Raw genomic sequence first — 12,188 nt, 5'->3', positions numbered from 1 at the left:
ATCTGGTCCAGTGTGCCTGCAGTCTGTGTGTGTTTCCGTCTGTGGGCATCTGGTCCAGTATTCTCCCGCTTCATGCTTTAGAAGTGGAGGAGGGGGTGTCCATTAGTTTTTTTTTTAATTCTGAGAAGTGTTTTTAGGGATAAAAGTGCTACTTCAGCCAACCATTCATTTTTATTTGACGGTGGGAAGTGTTTATGTGTGTGTTGAAATGACACATCTGATCCTTTTTATGACTAAAAGAAAAGTTAATGAGCACCTTCTGAGTTTGGTGTCACCTCAGAGTCATTCCTCAAATGCATCAGTGCTTAGAGAACAGCTGTCCTCTGTTGGCTGGGTGACTCTGGGAAAGTCACATTTACCCAGATTCTCCATTTCAGATTCTGAAGGTGCTGTATCAAGAGGTACGGTGTCTGTCCCCTTTCCTGTCATTGACATGCTCCAGGAGATGTGCTGGAGCTCTGCATACATGCTCTATTTACATGATCGATTGTAGAAAGACTGCTGCCATGTTGAGTGAAAAAAGGGGTATGTCTGCTGAACAGATGACCTTCTGGCCTCGAGTCAGTATGTATGTGGGACAGGGGGGTCTGTATGACTTTGTTATGTCCATTCGTGAGCTCCAGAAATATTGGAGACCCATGAAATTTTTTCCAGTATTGCAGGGGTAGCATTAATGGTCTTCTGCAAAAATGAAATCCGCAGGCTTATCCAGAAAGGCAAGAGTAACACCCTAGGTTTAACTCAGAATGGGTTCACTTCTCTGCAGAACAGAGCTTACTCTAAGATTTTACCACTGAGTGGTGGGATTGGAGTGGTTTTTACTCTTTTCTTTATATTTTTGCCTATCATTTGAATTTTCTATGAGCTTGTATGTCATCTTTACAAAAAGAAAACAACCAGTAAATCTGTTTTTAATTTTAGAGACAGACATTGAATGCCCTAAAGCAAAAACTCTTAACTGCTCAGAACTGCATTCCTCTAGAAGAGGTGTGGGAGAAGGCAATGGAGCCCCACTCCAGTACTCTTGCCTGGAAAATCCCATGGACGGAGGAGCCTGGTGGGCTGCAGTCCATGGGGTCGCTAAGAGTCGGACACGACTGAGCGACTTCACTTTCACTTTTCACTTTCATGCATTGGAGGAGGAAATGGCAGCCCACTCCAGTGTTCTTGCCTGGAGAATCCCAGGGACGGCAGGGCCTGGTGGGCTGCCGTCTATGGGGTCGCACAGAGTCGGACACGACTGAAGTGACTTAGCAGCAGCAGCAGCAGAAGAGGTATGGTGTTGAACCAGGCCACCCCTCGCTGCCTTTGTTAGATGTGCAGTAAAGATACATTCTCCCCAGTAGTGAATTAGGCTAGGACCTCTGATGGTAATGGTTCCTTAATTCAGGGAGCCAGGGCTGCACGCATCTGGGTGGAGCTGACAAGTAGAATGAATTTTTTGGAGGAGAAAGGAGTCCAGGGTGGGTAATGAGCAGCTGTTCAGATTCTTCTGGGGCTTGGCCCAGCTGAGGCTCGTGTCTGTGGACAGGGGCTGCTCTCTGCCTTTGCCTTTGTTAGACAGACTCCAGGCCTGAACTGAACTGGCTGAGGTTGTAAAAACTACTTCACTGCCCAAGACTTCATTAAACTATAAATCTTCAGGCCCTTAAAAATATTAGGTGTATGATTAATACTACTGTTGTCCTTGGTTAGAATGCTTGCTTGTATTTAAAATCCTTTGGAGCCTTTTTGCCACTGGGCCATCATTGATCAGTTATCTACAGTTGCTTTTGTAAGGCCCACCCTGGGCCCAGCCCAGAGAGAACTGGATGCTCCGTGGAGCATGAAAGTATCATGTGAGATGAACTTCGCCCTCAAGGAGTTTCCCCACTGAAAGCAATTAGAGAACAATTTGCTTCCAGGCCAGACGTGTCTTAAGAGGGATTTTGTTTCTGAGGATGGTGGTTACTTTCACACCAGTCACCCCAGAGATGGCTGGGGTTACCTCTGGGGAACATTCCCTGGTACCCAAAATGGATTCAATGGCTGTTTGGGAGGAGGGAGGCGGTGGCAGTGATGTAATCTCATTTTTCATTACCCCACTTGTCTCCCTTTGACATTGCTTTTCTAAGCACCTATACCCTTAGAAGGCAGCCACCTACCCATATCCCCAGTGAGCCCCAGTGCTTATTGTTCCACCATTCCCCTGAGTCTGAAGACGTTTGCATTTCCCCTTAGAGTCCCCTTTTAAAATATTTACACCCTGTGAGAGAGGTCAGTCTCTTGGCAGTTCATCACTAAACAGTAGCTTTAATTACCAGGAGTTAATTAAGTCAATGGGGAGAGAGACTGGGACCCAGGCAGGGACTTGGGGGCAAGAGTGTCCAAAGGGACATGTTCCGCACGACAGGAGAGGCATGTGGGCAGCACAAGAAACTTCCATGAACATTAGTTGCTGTGGGCATGTGCTGCTAATGCTGGGCCACCCTAGTGGTCCTGCCGCCCTGGGCGTAGGGTATAGCACGGCCTCGCACTGGTACAGGGGACTTTGAGGTGGAGGTGGAATTTGGGCTCAGTCTTAAAGGACTTCGCTGATGGATGGCTCAGCAGGTTAAGGATCCGCCTGCAGTGCAGGAAATGCAGGAGACACAGGAGACGCTGGTTCCATCCCTGGGTTGAGACGATCCCCTGGAGAAGAAAATGGCAACCCACTCCAGTATTCTTGCCTGGGAAATCCCACGGACAGAGGAGCCTGGCGGGCTACAGTCCAGTGGGTCACAAAGAGTCGGGCATGACTTGAGTGACTAAGCAGCAAGCAGCTTAAAGGATTAGAAGGTTTTCCTTCATTTAAAAAATATGTTATGGTTACCAGAGGGTTACGGGGGAGGGATAATTTGGGAAATTGGGATTGATGTATACACATTACTATATATAAAATAGGGTTTCCTCAGTTGCTCGCTGGTAAGGAATTTGCCTGCCAATGCAGGTTGCTCCCCTCCCCCATGTCCCCGCCAGCCTTCCATCTGAAAGTGAACATCAGTCCTTGCAGTGGCCCTCCAGTACCTGCTTCCCATCTCCGTCTCTTGTCACAGCCTCCACTCTGGTTCAGGTTCTTTGCTTGCACCAAACACTTCGCTGCTTCAGGGCTTTCTACTTGCTCTTTGCTCTGCCTAAAACCTCTTCGCTGTATTCACGTGGCTTGCTCTCTCACTTGCTTCAGAATTGAGAATATAGTCATTCCAGTTTCTGACTTCAGTTGAACTCCTGTTGAGAAAGGCTATGTATGACTACCTGACATATGAATTTGCTTGTTTCTAGTGGAATGTCATCACTGCATGGGGAGGGACTTTGTTCTGTGGTGTCCACAGTGGCTGGAATAAGGCCTGGCATGTAGTGGGTGCTCAGCTAGCGTTATTGAGTGAATGAATGAGCACAGATGCATGCGTCTAGTGTGTGTGTGTTGTGGAAGTCAAGTGGGAAAGGGCAGTGGGACTAGAGGCTAGGAGGAGGGGGGAAATTCCCCGGTGGGCCAATGGTTAGGACTCTGCTTTCACTGCTGAGGGCCAAGGTTCAGTATCTGGTTGGGGAATTAAGATCCCACAAGCTGTGTAGCAAGGCCAAAAATATCCAAATAACAAACAAACAACATAATAGAAGTTGGGGGGGGGGGAATGGGTGTGGGTGGTGTGGACAGTGAGGACGCTTTTGGCAGGAATGGAAGTTGGAGACATGGTCTGTTCCAGTCTCTGCAATCTGGTCTCTTACCAGTGCTGTTGAAGGTGAAGGCAGTGATTTGGTGCTTTGAGGCAGGTGAAGAAGCAGCTCTTGAAATGCAAAGTCAGGAGACTTGGTCAATGCCTAGGTTAGGTTACGGAGGTTCTCAAAAGCCTGGCATTGGGGTTGCAGCTGATGTGATGGGCCACGGGAAACTATTGTAGATTTTTGAGCAGAGTGGATGACTGATAAAAGTGGTGTTTGGGGGAAGATTGGTCTTAAAGAGACACATAGGAGGACTGTGGGGAGAGACCAGAGGTGGCGAGGAGAGAGGTCAGCAAGGATCAGGACGGAGGCGGGAAGCAGCACCGAGGATCTCAGTGAGACCTAGTAACAGCGGGCTTCTCCCCAGCTGCTGTGAGGCCTTGACAAAAGCTTCTGCACTCCCAGCCTGGTAGAGCTTATTGTTCGTGTTTCAGATGAGTTTTGGAAGCAGGTGGGGATAAGTGGGCGCAGGGAAAGAGATGGGTCCCCCTCAGGTGTGTTCGTCTGATGGCTCATTCTGTGGGGAGCAGGCGGTTGTAGCCTGCACTGGGCCTGCATGTTGCCGACTCACCCTGGGTGGGAGCCTGCCTGTCCTCTCTGGTCTGCTGGAGACTTCCTGATGGGAAAAGGGCTGGGAGTGTACTCAGGTTTTCTTCTGAACCTGCACAGATACCAGGGCAGTATCTGAAATCCATCTGTCCAATTAACTTCTTTCAACTGTATTTTCTGTCTCCATAGTTTCATCTGTTCCTCAGAACAAGTTGTCATTGACTCACAGACCCATTTGGACTGGGTTAATTGACTGAAAATCCTTATTTCTAAATAGTCTCTGTTTCATGAGGTTTATTAGCCTGTTTTTAAAAAGCCTTTGGCCAAGATGAGATGAGTGGAGAAGTGATTTTGGCATAATCAGCTCCTTGATGATCTTTTGGTACAAATCATGTTTTGAGATTGGTGTTTCTAAGGTATTAATTCCTAGAATCAATATTTGGGTGTCTGTTCTGTGCCAGGCACTATAGGTACTGGGATGATAACACGGAAGAAAATAAACAAAAGTCTTACTTTCATGGAGCTCGTGATCTTGTGTGTGAAGGCTTACAGGTAATAAGGAAAAAAAGTTTGAGAGCTGGTGAAAAGTATTATGGAGAAAAACAAAGCAGGGACGGAGGACAGAGAGGTTTGGTGGGGAGGCCTCAGGTTTTCTGCTTGAAGTAGGGACATCTCCGTGATAAAGGACATTTGAGCAGAGCTCTGAAGGAGCGAGATAGGGAGCTGTGAGGGAGGAGCAGTTAGTGGAGAGGAAAAACTGGAGAGAGGAGGGGGAAGGTGCAGGAGAGGGGGCCAGGGTGGCCTCACTGGGCTTGTAGATCCTTGTGGGGGCCTGCGCCTTAGCTCTGGGTGAGATGGGAGGCCCGGGTTGGCCGTGCAGAGCCGTGCTAGACTCTGCCGTCCTTTCTGAAAGGTTCACTGCAGCTGCTGGGGATTGATGCCGTGGGGCGTCTGCAGGGGCTCTCAGCTTAGAGAGGGAACCAAAGTCTAAATCATCCAGGAGCCTTTGCCAGGCCAGCTGCTGGGGCCATCCCGGACCACAGGGTCGGCTGGAGCACGGGTGTGATTTCCAGGACTCACTCGGTGCCAGCGCTGTGGTTCTCTGGTCAGCCTCGGATTCCTGGGATGCTCTTCTCTCACTTGGAGTCAGTCTCCAGGTGGACCAGAAGTCTGCATTATTAACAAGATTTCAGGGTGATTTTTGAGGCCAGAGGTCCCCGGACTATACTTTGGTCTAAAGACCATGGTTCACAACCCCAGACATATCAGTCCTTTGCATTGTTTTCTAAAAAATGCTTGGCCCAACTCTTAAAGAGTCTGATTTAGTTGGTCTGTGGTGGGGTTAGGTATTAATAGTGCTTCCTGGGTGTTTCTCATGTGCTTCCAGGACCAGATTCACTGGTCTAAGGGTTAATAAGCTTAATGCTGGGTGTTTGATGGAAAGATTTGCATGGTAACTGAGTTGGAGACTTCAGGCCCTCTGGGAAGCTTAGGCAGGGCCAGTGGCTTTGCTAGGAATAAGAGGAATCTTCCACGGTAATAAAACTCTTTTTCAGTTAATGTCTTTTATCTCATTTGATTACCTCACCTCTCTGGGCCTTCATTTTCTTGCTTGTAGAGTTAGCAGCTTAAATTTAATGGCTTCCTAGAATCTCCTGGGCTCTGACAGTTCTTAATCTTTCTGGTGTTGGAAGAACTTCTAATCTAGAACAGTATTCTAGATTTCTAACCTCAGTCTCACAACACCCGAAGGTGTGTCATAATTATGGCAACGACTGCAGTGAGTATCTCAATACCAGTTGAAGGAAAACATGTGCCGTATACAGTAGCACCCTGGGAAGACAAGGAGGTTGGGTACCTGCAGCGTAAAGTCAGGCCTCTTGGTTCACAGTCCCTGGGGGGAAGGGCACTCTGGTCCTTGGAGGCACCTAGGAGCCTGAGCTTGAGTCTTGATTTCCGCCACTTAGCTGGCGAGTTAGTTCCCTGTGATGTGGCAGTAGTGTTTTGTAAGTGGTGAAGCTCCTATCAATCCACGTGTGTAGAATGTAGGGGCCCGAGAGAGCCAGCCAGGCTGGGCCAGTGGCGCCTGGCGCTCAAGCTTGCTACTGCTCTGTGCAGCTGGGCTGTGTTACTGGCCGCAGAGATGGTCTGAACAACCCGGGGGCTCCAGTGTCGGCAGGACTGAGGGCACCCCGGGCTAAGGAATCAGTCACGCTCGTTGGCGCACCTTGGAACTAACTCATTTTGGGTATCAGATCTAAGACATCACTTACCCCATCCCCTGGCCTTGGACTGTATCCTCATGTGGGAGCATGTTTTCTGATTGTTTATGTTTTGAAAACATAAGGTCCAAATAAGAAAAGGAAAAACAAGTTTTCTGTGTTTCCCTTCTATAGAATTGGGATAATGGGTTTTCTTCCATTCCCTTATAAATTTTTCTACTAACATTGTCTACATCTCTATTTAGAATCCAATCAAATGCTAGTCTATCAAAGACAAAAATGAAGCCAAATGAGGGAATGTGGACTTAGAGTGAGAGTGAGCAGAATTAGAAATGAGACTTTTTGTTCTGTCGCTTGTGTGCGTGCACCTGAGGGTTTCTCCACATGGGCCTGTTACAGTGGAATCTTTGGGGGGCTGTGGCCATTTCCAGGGTTCCCGAGTTGGTTCCATTCAGGTATAGTTGAGGACCGCTTGTTAAAACAAAGAAGAAGGGTCTGGCCGCTTCCCCACCTCTTCCCTCTTGCCTCACCCCCTGCTTGGTGCTTGTCCCTTCCCTGTCTCTCCCGTACCTGTGACTCTTCCCAGCCTGCCTGCCCCCAGGCGCCTCGCATGCTTCTTGGCCCTCTGCTTCTGTGCCCTCCTGAGCCCTGGAGGGCGAGCTGTGATGAGGGGTAAGCAGCCTTCATGTGTCCTGTCTCTGTCTCCTGTGCGTGTCTCCAGTAAGCCTGGTGTTTAGGGATCCAGTTGTCTGCAGGGGCACTCTGAAAAATTATGAGGTGAAGCTTGCTGACCACTGAGGTTGGTGGCAAAATACCTAACAAACACGTGCATTTGATGTGTGTAAGGCAGGGTAAGAGATTACCTCATTTAACTCCTGTAATCCTGTTTTACATACAGGAAAACTGAGACACAGAGGTGAGAAAACCTGCCCAAGGCAGTAAGCAGCAGAACTGGATTTGAACCCAGGTGGTCTGGATTCTGAACCACCACACTGTGATAAGCAAAAAGGAGAGGATCTGGGACTGTTGTTGCTGTTGTTTAGTTGCTCGATCATGTCTGATTCTGAGAGTCCTGTGGACTGTTGCCCTGAAGACTCCTCTGTCCATGGTATTTCCTAGGCAAAAATACTGGAGTGGGTTGTCTTCTCCAGGGGAATCATCCCACTCCAGGGGTTGAACCTGCATCTCCTTTGTCTCCTGCATTGGCAGGTGGATTCTTTATCACTGAGCTACCTGTGAAACCCTTCTGGGACTGGGGAAGGTTTTATCTTGGATTACATTTGAAGCCTGCTTTGAATTACATTTGGAGATTTTTCTCAGGGTCTGACCTACACTTTATTATTATTATTAACTTACTTTAATGTTTGCCCTTCAGCTCTATTAAAAGACATTTTCTTTTTCTTCTTTCCTAGGTGGTATTTGGAAACTAGACCATGTGCCTAGGTAGAAGCTGTTCCTTTCTCCATAGCTCTGCACCCCCAGCGACACCTGCCACGCCCTTGTGTTGAGAGCCTCACTGAGGTATGATGTCTAGGTTCACCTGAGCAGGCCTTGAAGAGCTGAAAGTCTGGACACGGTGATTTTTTTTTTTTTTTTTTAATGTTCCTTGGTAGCTGTTATTATTTTTAAAAATTGTGGTAAAATATACATAAGAAAATTGACCATTTTAACCACTTTTAAAGGGGATCCTAGAATTTTTTGAGTGTTTTCATTATTATTTTTCTTGAAATATAGTTGACTTAAACCATTTTAACCATTTAAAAATGTACGTTCAGTGGCATTAAGGACATCTACATAACCATCATCACCATCCATCTCTAGAACCTATCCATCATCCCAAACTGAAGCTCTGTACCATTAGATAATGATCCCTGATACTTTCTCCCCTTATCCCCTGATAACCACTGTTCTACTTTTTCTTCTATGAATCTGGCTAATCTAGGTACTTCCTATTAAGTGGAATCATGCCGTGTTTGTCCTTTTGTATCTGGCTAATTTCATTTAGCGTATTGTCTTTAAGGTTCATCCATGTTTTAGCCTGATCAGAATTCCAATCCTTTTTATGACTGAATAATACTCCCTTTTATATTTATATCACATTTTGTTTACCCATTCATCCACTGATGGATCCTTGGGTTGTTTTGTTCTTTCCCACCTTTTGGACATTGTGAATCATGCTCAAATACTTCTTTGAGGTCCCTTTCAGCTCTTTTGGCTGTGTGCCTAGAAGTATTAGGTCCACTGTGTTTGTATAATTGTAGCCACTATGGAAAACAGTGCATTCCCACCAGCAATTCAGAAGGACCCTAATTTCTCCACCACATTCTCAGCAACGCTTGCTGTTTTCTGCTTTTGTTTTGTTTGTTTTTTGATAACAGCCATCCTAATGGGTATGACCTTTGAGGTTGGCTAGTTGCACCTGTAGAGTTGGCTCTCCAAGAGTCTGGTCCCTAGTATGCTGAAATGTGCATACACGGAGAAAATAACATAATAACCCCCCATGCATTCCTCACAGCAGATCTAACAGTTATCAGTTCATGGCCAATCTTGCCTTATTATCTGTGTCCCCTCCCTCTTCCTCCTGCCCTGTGTTTGTTTTGAGGCAAATCCCAAATATCACATCATTTTATTTGTGAACATTTTACAGATAATATCTTTAAAAAATAAGCACTTTTAATATTCCATTTTGTCTGATGGTGGAAGGGCACATAGAGATGTCCTCTTGAGCACGTTATTCCCTGTCATTCCCATGGCTCACCAGAGACATATGTAGTGGGCACACGTGTGGACACCTGGATGTCAGGTCCATTGCCACGCCAAGCTGTTGCTGAAAAGCTGCCTTGTCTGGGGCCCTGTGTTCCTGCAGGAGATTAGCTGCCTGGGATCTGAGCAGCCATGTGGAAGAGCCCACCCAGATCTCTTTTAGGAGAAGGAGAGAAGAGAGCAGAGGAAGGGGGTAATGAAGAAAGTGTGAGGGAGAGAGGAGGGGAAGAGAGGAGGGAACAGGGATGGAGAGAGCATGGAGGAGGGAGAGAGGAGGAGATGGAGGGATGGAGAGGGCATGGAGGAGGGAGAGAGGAGGGGATGGAGGGATGGAGAGGGGCGTGGAGTAGGGAGAGAGGAGGGGAAGAGAGGAGGGGACAGAGGGATGGAGGGGGTAGAGAGGAGGGAAAGAGAGGAGGGGACGGAGGGGTGGAGGAGGGAGAGAGGAGGGGATGGAGGGATGGAGAGGGGTGTGGAGGAGGGAGAGAGGAGGGGAAGAGAGGAGGGGACGGAGGGATGGAGGGGGCGAGGAGGAGGGAGAGAGGAGGGATGGAGAGGGCATGGAGGAGGGAGTCGGGGATGAGAGGGAGGGGAAGGAGAAGAGTATATGTTTATGTGTGGAGCTGTGAGGAGAAGAAATGGGGAGTGAGAACAGAGCAGCTGGGAGAGGCGGCCTTGACCAGGCCTTTGACTCTCTGACTCCCGAACTCTGTAGTGAGCTAGGGAGCTGCAGAGACACCCCAAGACTAACAGCACATTTGCCCCTCACCCCAACCCTTAAATTTCCAGAACTCTGGTTTACCTGTGGTAGATGAGATTGGTGACACACGCAAAGCCACCGTAGGTACCAGAGGGGACCTTTTGATCTGGGAGTGAATGCTTGGTTCCCAGTAGGTCTGAGGCTTCTTGCCCAAGTTTGGGGGTCTCTGCTACCAAGAGATGATGCTTTTACAAAGTTCAGTGGGTGGGGACTCCTCAGGATGGTGTGTGGACAGCAGGAGCCCTGTCTTCCCTTTTACTCAGCCCCTGGGTCCCATTCCCTTTTAACCAAGTGGCTTCTCGCAGTACTTGCTCCTGCTGGGATCTGTGAGCCCACAGAAATCTGAGGGGAAGAACATCCCAAGCAGAGGAATAGTAAATGCAGAGACTCAGAGCAGGAGTTTGCCCTGCATGGTTGAAGAACTGTTAGATCATCCTGGGCATGTAGGCTAGGGTAAAGACTGGACTTTACTCTGCATGAAATGGGACAATCTGGAAGAGTTTTGAGGAGAGGAGGAACATGATCTAGTGGGTGTTTTAAAAGCAGCACTCTGGCTGCTGTGTTGAAAATGAGTAGTAGAGGCAAGGGGGCTTCCCTGGTGGCTCTGTGGTAAAGAATCCACCTGCCAATGCAAGAGACATGGGTTTGATCCCTGGGCTGGGAAGATCCCCTGGAGAAGGGCATGGCAACCCACTCCAGCATTCTTGCCTGGAGAATCCCATGGATAGAGGAGCCTGGCAGGCTGCAGTCCATGGGGTTGCAAAGAGTTGGACACGAATTATGGCTAAACAACAACAGTAGAGTCAAAGAGACCAGGCAAGCAGGCTTTTGTGGGAATCCAGGAAAGAGGAGAAGATGATTGGAGGTGCTGAGAAATGGTTGGATTTTTGAAGGTAGAGTTGATGGGATTTGCTTATGGATTTAGATGAAGGTTATGAGGGGAAAGAGAGGATTTGAGGATGCAGAGGTTTGGCCTAAGCATCTGGAAGGCTTGAGTTGGCATTTACTGAGTGAGAAAGAAGGTAGGAGGAAATCAAGAGTTAGATTTTGGCCACATTAGGTTGGAGATGCCTCTCCAGGTAGAAAGCTAAGTCTTGAATCGAGGGATACCGATTAATTAATGATGTAGTGAATGCCTACTGAGGGGCTTATGAAGAAGCAGAAGAGAGAACATGTTACTGAAGTAACTGAAATAAAGGTAGGCAGTTATCCCATAAGTGAAACAAACAGGAGCACGAGGGAGGGTGGGGTGACTTCTGACAGGGACAGTCAGAGAGCGTCCTCCTCCCTTGCCTAGGAGGCCCGTGTCCCCTTGATGAGCATTTGGGGGGGGCGCCCACAGGTGTGTGGCTGTGCGGTGTTTTCAGTGGGTTGTAGCGGGGACAGCGCTCAGCAACAGGGTCTGGGCCTTCCCTTTGTGTCCTCGGTGCCCACAGAAGTCTTGGCATTGGATCATTATGAGATGGGTGAACCTGTTCTTTCTGAGCCTCAGTTCTTCATGAATAAAATGAATAGGTCGTACTAGTCCAGAGCCCTGGAATCAACTGGGAAGCTTTAAAAACCAATGCAGAGATCTGTCCCAGGCCCATTGAATCAGAGTTGCTACAGTGGAACCTGGGATTCTGTTGTAAAGTCACTCCTTGTGTTATTCTTTTGCAGCAGGTCCATCAGCGGTCTGCAGACAGGTATTCCGAAGTCCCTGGACCAGGTCATTCCTGAGGTCCACTTCAGCTCCAACATCCTGTGAGTCTTGTCAGAATGCTTGCACTGCAGTTCTCTTCCTGGGAAATGTAATTTTTGGTTGGGGGTGGAAGGGCCTAGAGAGGGAGAAAGTAGGGACACCTTGGGCAGGGCAGGCAGGGACAGGTGTGTCGGCCAGGGTTTGAAGGGCCTCAGGAAAAGGTTCTGGGAGGGGTGGGGGCAGTGACAGCCCACATGCCATTGGGTGCCAGGTGTGTTAGGTGTGTTCGAGGCAAAGGCCACGATCCCAACCCCCCTGGGCAGCGCTGCCACAGAGCAAGAGAAAGGCAGACTCTTTGGAGAAGGCGTCCAGGAGGAGGGCGCCTGGAGCATGATCTCTGGGGGCAGGGGGCAGGTTTATACTGGGGGCCAGTGAGGAGGACAGCTTGAGCTCTGACCTACAGGCACAAGAA

The 12,188-nt window shown here is 48.4% G+C and overlaps 1 protein-coding gene across 11 annotated transcripts in view; it reads left to right on the top strand.

Annotated features, from left to right (window-relative positions):
* Positions 1-12,188, top strand: part of ZNF592 (zinc finger protein 592) — a 48,978-nt gene that overhangs the window by 6,161 nt on the left and 30,629 nt on the right. For 3 of the 11 annotated variants that reach the window (XM_086364438.1, XM_086364436.1, XM_086364439.1), the window contains exons 2-3: positions 7,925-8,033; positions 11,698-11,778. The gene's annotated coding sequence lies outside the window, so the exon portion shown is untranslated. Of the gene's footprint in view, positions 1-7,924; positions 8,089-11,694; positions 11,779-12,188 lie in introns of all 11 variants that reach the window. The other 8 variants (XM_086364433.1, XM_086364431.1, XM_086364434.1 and 5 more) reach the window with 3 other exon arrangements.

Source organism: Bos grunniens, chromosome 21 (assembly GCF_055505025.1).
Source record: "Bos grunniens cultivar Pamir isolate PY7600 chromosome 21, Bosgru_T2T1.0, whole genome shotgun sequence".
Lineage (NCBI taxonomy): Eukaryota > Metazoa > Chordata > Mammalia > Artiodactyla > Bovidae > Bos > Bos grunniens.
Note: the sequence above shows the minus strand (reverse complement) of the source record. Positions and strands in the feature narration are given on the sequence as shown.